Consider the following 6,236-nt stretch of genomic DNA (forward strand, 5'->3'; position numbering starts at 1 on the left):
CGAGAATTCATCGTGCTACGGTTGCAAAGGATCAGCGCACGAGAGCAGTAACCATCTCCAATTATTACAACTATAGATCGGAAGAGACTGACATGAAACCACAACAATGAAAACCCGATCAAATCCTAGGAGACTCGCCAGGCACAAAACTCCACGCACCCTCCGCGAACGCTAGACGCACCACCAGAGCCAAGATAGGGCGGGGAGGACCTTAGTCTGACTTTAAGATGTAGCGGCCGCCTCGTCATCCCGAAAAAGATACCGAAAAACAACCTAAAAAGGAACATAAACTCGCCGCCAACAAGGAAGCATCTCTTGATACCGGAAAAGATCCCAACCCGCATTTTTTTTGCCGGAAAATTGACCTGAGAAGACACTACATCGAGGCCAGATCCATAAAAACTTTTCCATAAAACCTAAAACCACCACGCAGACCTCTATATCTACGGGTTTAGGAAGCTCGATTCGGTAAACCACATCGAGTTTCCCTTCCCATCCTCTCCATTTCGGCCACCCAGCCCATCCAGCCACCCACCGTTAATTCAACGGTGGATCACCGTCGTCCCTTCAAGATTTACCCCACATTTGATGGGGTCGGATCCGCCTGGCTGCGTCGTTCCGCACTGTTGTCCTTCCCGAGTAGGGGGCACGCGCGTTGGAAGCGGCTTACCACCCTGACGCCCTCTCACAATGCATGCGCACCTCTCTCGCATGTTGCAGCTAGCGCCAATCGCTCCGCCACTTCCTACCCACCACGAAGAGACACCAACGCTAATGACTCTAGCGAGGAATCCGAGGACGACATTGTCTTCCGCGAGGCCTTCCACCTCTCTTGGAAGACCATCATCTCCGACAGTTTCGAGTGTGTGACGCGTGCCACCTTGTGATCCAGTAGGAGCTTGCGGACCTAGAAGAGGCCCAATGCCGCTTGCAAACAGAGTACCTCTACCACGACGGCTACGTGGACTTCGACTACTCCTCCAACATCGAGTAAGCTCGCCATGGCCGCCCCCTAAAAGCCCTAATGAGCTAGAGTTACTTTTGAGTTCTAATAGTTAGGGTTTCGAGGGTGCCAAGCACTCGGGTGAAATGATGCCGGAAGATTAATCATTGTAGTAAATGAATATTACGGTCTTTTAAAAATTCTCCTCAATTAATCGAGTGGGGCAAACATTTTCCCGTTTTAAAAAAGGTGCTCGTCATAGTTGGCGAAAAAGGGCCAAGGGTCGGTCCAGCCGGAGAGCTGGGCGAAGCTCCCATCCCCGGGCTCCCACCGGCACCAACTTTAGTGGAAGGCGCGGAGCCGCTCCGAGGCGATGGCGTTACGAACACCCAGGTGAGCGCTGCGGCGCCCTGTGTTGTGGTCGACCGAATGGTCGGTGAGGTAGCTGACCGTGAGTGGAGTCAAGGGGAGGTGATGGAGATGAAGCGTGGATTGGTCACCGACCAGAGGTGGCAAGCATCATGCATTGAAGCTTCACGGCGGTGCCACTGCCTTTCCAGTCATCTCGGTCATCACGGCAGTGGTCATCGTCATGAGTCATGATGACGCCGATCCTCTCTTCGGTGATCAGAAGTCATGCGATCGCTGGCAGGAGCACGGGAGTGGCTCCGGAAGAGCTGGTCTGCCCAGGAGAGCCTGTCGTCGCGGAGGTGTGGATGGTCTTCGTCGTTGTTGTCATCTCTACGATGCCGTCATCTCGAGGGTGGTCGTTGTTGCGGTGTGGAGGAGGGGTGGCACGATCACAAGGCTGAGTCTCATCGTCGATGACGCCAGGGCGCCACTCGACTTTTAAACAATGAAGACTAAAGCAACAATGTATCATGAGATGTATGAAACATAACTGATGCACGAACATGCTGACACGAAGCATGATGTGATGTACGTAATTAACAGGTCAGGGACATTTAAATTACGAACGTTGCAAGACATGTCGCGAACGCTTATATAGCGTGGTGGCCTTCGAGCCTATTCCCTCCAGCTGGACAAAACCAACCCGGTTTCAATACCTGGGTCTCGCATCAAAAAACCCCCTCGATTATTATCCCCATTTGGGCGCCGTTGGGGGTTTCTCACCTCTTCGTCAGGTTTGAGTTTTTTAAACTCGGTGCAGATAGTGTGCGCACATGTATCGTCCGTGTCTCGCGAGAGGGAGGGGGCTGCTTCGCGGAAACGAGCTGCACGTTGACAATGCTCCTCCACACTAGCTTCGTTTCTACTGGTCGACGTAGGCAGGCAGCCTACTTGCTCGACATCTCATCTCTCAACCAGTAATATAGTACTCCCTCCGTTCCATTCTATAGTGTTTATAGTTTTTTAGCACGGAAATTAGCGCAAGAGCATTTTTTACACAAGACCCCCTGGCTGAACGATTTGAGATCGGACTAAAATTAGGGAAATCGATAACTTCCTAACTTACCATAACAAATCCCACAAATTTGTCTGGTTGACTCTCCATATATATGCAGCCAGGTTTAATTAAGGAAAGAAAACATTGCTTTCTAAATCTAAGCAATCCTTTGGGCCATGCATTAGGAATTTCAATTAATTGTTTCCTATTTTGTATGGATTTTTTTCATGCATGTCGTGCGGGAGTTGACCGGTGGAGGAGGTAATTGAAAAAAAGCCAAGGTACAACCTTATATTGTGAAACAAATGCCAAAAATCTATAGGCACTATAAAAAGGAACGGAGGGAGTATCATCATGAGTTCATGACCAGTTCCTGGCTTAATTAATTGTTAGTGTAGAAAATAGTACTTACTACTACTAGACACCGAAAACCACCAAAACGTCGAATTAATCTTTTACTAAGCTGTGCGCCAAGACACGACAGACACTGCGACGTCTCCGCCCTTTTCCCTTGCACATTCTCCGCGTGCCAATTTTTTGCACCACATCCAAGATCGATCCACGGATCTTCCCAACACATCACCGTCACAAGTTCACAATAGAGATAACTCTCCCTCCGATCTATCCCACACTCTAGAAGAAAAGGAAGGCACAACTAAGAACATCTCTGCAGATATAACAAAAAATATGGTCCTTTTTTTGGGTTTTAGAGTTTAGGTTTTAGCGTTTAAGATTTTCCGCCTCGACGCGCTGCTTCGCACCGTTGTCCTTCCCAAAGTGGAGGGCATGAGTGTCGAAGAGACCCACCACTGCGGTGCCCTCTCGAGCCACATGCTCACCTCACCTATGTGGCTCGGGTTGCAGGTCCACGAGCCTGTGCACGACAGATGCCAAGGCGGGAAGATCGCAGGCCGCCGCACGAGCTTCCCCTCTGCGGATCGTGTGTTGCGGTTAGCGGCGCGTGCTTCTATCACCTCCTGGCTCCTGCCCACCACGAAGAGGCCGTCGACGACTCTTGCGAGTACTCTTAGGATGACTCCGTCTTCCACGAGACCATCCACCGCTTCCAGGAGACCACCGTCTCCGATGCTTGGGAGCACGCTGCCACCTCGTGATCGGCAGGAGCAGACAGACCTAGAAGAGCCTCGATGATGCTCCTGGGCGGAGTACCTCTACCGCGGTTGCTACATCGTCTTCAACTACTCCCCTGAGAGCAAGTAAGCTTGCCGCCGATGCCCCCTAGAAGCCCGGTGAGCTAGTTTAGAATATCCCGACGAGTTAATCTAGGGTTCTAGTAGTTAGGGTTAGCTCAAAATACCAACATACTACAACGTTCTTTTTTTATATCTATTTATGTTTGATTTACCGAAGAAGTGCTCGACTCTGAATATGTTGCGCAAAGTTTTTCTTATGTAGTATGAATTTATATTTTATTGTACATGTGATAGCATGCTAGGCCAAAAAATCGTGTTTCTATGGATCCAAAAATTTGAAATAAAACTTTTGCACGTAGAGGATGCACGTATGTACATGCATGTATATTTTCATACCCAAATTAAAACTACGTAGCTTAGGCGAAAAATGACAAGTTCCGAATAAACGGTCTGAAGAACTCCCCCTCCCGACTTATCTGTAACTTAAGGATCAGCAAACTACGCAACTTACTCCTAGACTAAGTAATGTATCGGGTTTAGAAGTATCTATGTCCAGAAAATTTTCTTTCTGCAGGAAGGGAGAGCTTATTTGTGTTTTGTTGGGTAGCCGTCGATCTCGGGAGAAAAACAAGCACAAAAGTGAAGCGGCGCGACGAGACCAAGCAAATCCGGGGGCACTCCGCCGCCGCTGCCGGTCCGCCGTTTTTCTTCCTTTTGGGCTCAGCTACGGTACCAGCGTATGTATGTACGGGATGAAACGAGGACGAGCCCTTTTCGGCGCGCACCAGCTCGCTAGCTTTTGTCGACGTAGCCGTCTTCTTGGCTCAGACGCGTTGGCGCGGCGTGTGGATGCAATGCATCGCCCCGTGTGCGCGCGGCGACTAGGTACGTACTGGTCCTGAATTAGGTAGGAATCAGGCATCGTGCGCGTGAGCTACATGGTCCAAACTCCAAAGTGTGATGTTCGTTCATAGAGCTCTATGCTATGATTACGGAGGCAAGAGCTACCCTTGATGGTGCAAAACATGCTATGGAGAGAAACTATGACCGGATGATTATTGAGAGTGATTCTCAAATGGCGGTAAATCTAGTATATGTAATGCCAATGACCAGAACAATTAGTGAGAGTAGGAGTGCTTTTACTAGTTCTAGCATAGTTTTTGTTGGGCCTGATGCAAATAAAGCTGCCCATTTATGTGCTAAACAAGCTTTGATAGGAGATATGAGTAGGTCAATTATAACCCTGACTTTCTCGCTGATACTCTTCGGAGTGATCATAATCCATTTGATTACTCAATAAAGGTCTCTGAATTCGCAGAAAAGAAAAGTCTTTATTGATTACTCCACAGGGTTACAATCATTTCGAAGAGTATCTACTAGAAAAACCTAGGTTAGTATTAATCTATAGACACCTCCTCCTATCCGGTGGTTTTCATCGGGGCCTTCCTCCTCGATCTCGTTTTGGCTTTTTCTTTTACTGTTTGAGCAAGATCAAATTAAGGTTGTTTGCAAATAAAATAAGAGAAGATGCCTCTATCTTTAGGAGCATGTTGTCGATCGTATCCATTACACATGATTCATGAGGAAGAGCGGGAATTTTAACACAAAAGAAAAGGCTCCCTTAATATCATCCCAAAATAACTGTGCCCATGCGCACTCGAATAGTGCATGATATATTGACTCATGTTCTACCGCACATGCTTTGTTTAAGGACTTGTTCAGTTGGAATGTATTTTTGATAACTCTTCACCAAAAAAAGATCAACCAGAACCCCCCCCCCCCCCGAAAAAAATCTTCAACCACAGTTACATCAGTTTCCAACCTCTTACAAAGTGGTCGGCTATTCATGGATCATCTTGTCATAGAGGGGGATTGAATGTTATCTCACGGGGAAACAATCTCGCGTACATACCTGTCCTATGCTTATGGGGAAGGGCATGGCTCGTATAACGTGCTATAGGCACGCCACATAAAATTATCTGATTCAAACATATATACATTGTAACTTTTGAGGAAAATATTAATTTGCACGTTTAATGTGGTTAGTCATCTAAGTGATTTCAAACTTGTATCATGTTGCAGTGTTATCAATATTTTTGCAATTGGTTGCGAGCTATTCATGGTATGGGTAGAATCCTTGTACTGGTGTGAGAGACTACTTTGTTATGGTTGCTACGTCTATGCATAATTGGCATGGCTTTTGTGCTAAATATTCATCATCTTTGTATGTTAGTTTTCAAATGTGTGCACTGACGTTGATAGTGGTCTGTTATATAAAAATAGGAATACTATGAGTTGTTTTCGGCGGTGTGTTCTTGTTCGGAGAAAGTGGTGAATGCCCACATGGATAGCGTCATAGTCATCATCCTAGGTATCTTCGTATTCATGCATGACTTGCGTATTTTGCCTTTTTTAATCTTATTATACTCTTTTGTATCGGTTGGGTGAGTCCTACCTATGATGAGGCCATGCGTGGGCTCTTTGTTCATACCACCCTCAGGAAAACATTTAACTTCAATAAAAAGCGCCCTTTTTTTGGAAAAGAAGAGACTGATTGACCGTCCCAGCTCATTCCAAGCAAAAAAATGCGCGTCGTTGTGACCCCAACTTTCCCGACTTCCCATTTTGCAGACAAAATCAAGTCATCAACCCTAGGCCCGACCGCTTGTCCATGAGGATGATTATCATCGTGGCCAACCACGATTGTCCACGGAGACGACGTCGACGCCAT

This window comes from Lolium rigidum, chromosome 7 (genome assembly GCF_022539505.1).
Source record: "Lolium rigidum isolate FL_2022 chromosome 7, APGP_CSIRO_Lrig_0.1, whole genome shotgun sequence".
In the NCBI taxonomy this organism is placed as follows: domain Eukaryota; kingdom Viridiplantae; phylum Streptophyta; class Magnoliopsida; order Poales; family Poaceae; genus Lolium; species Lolium rigidum.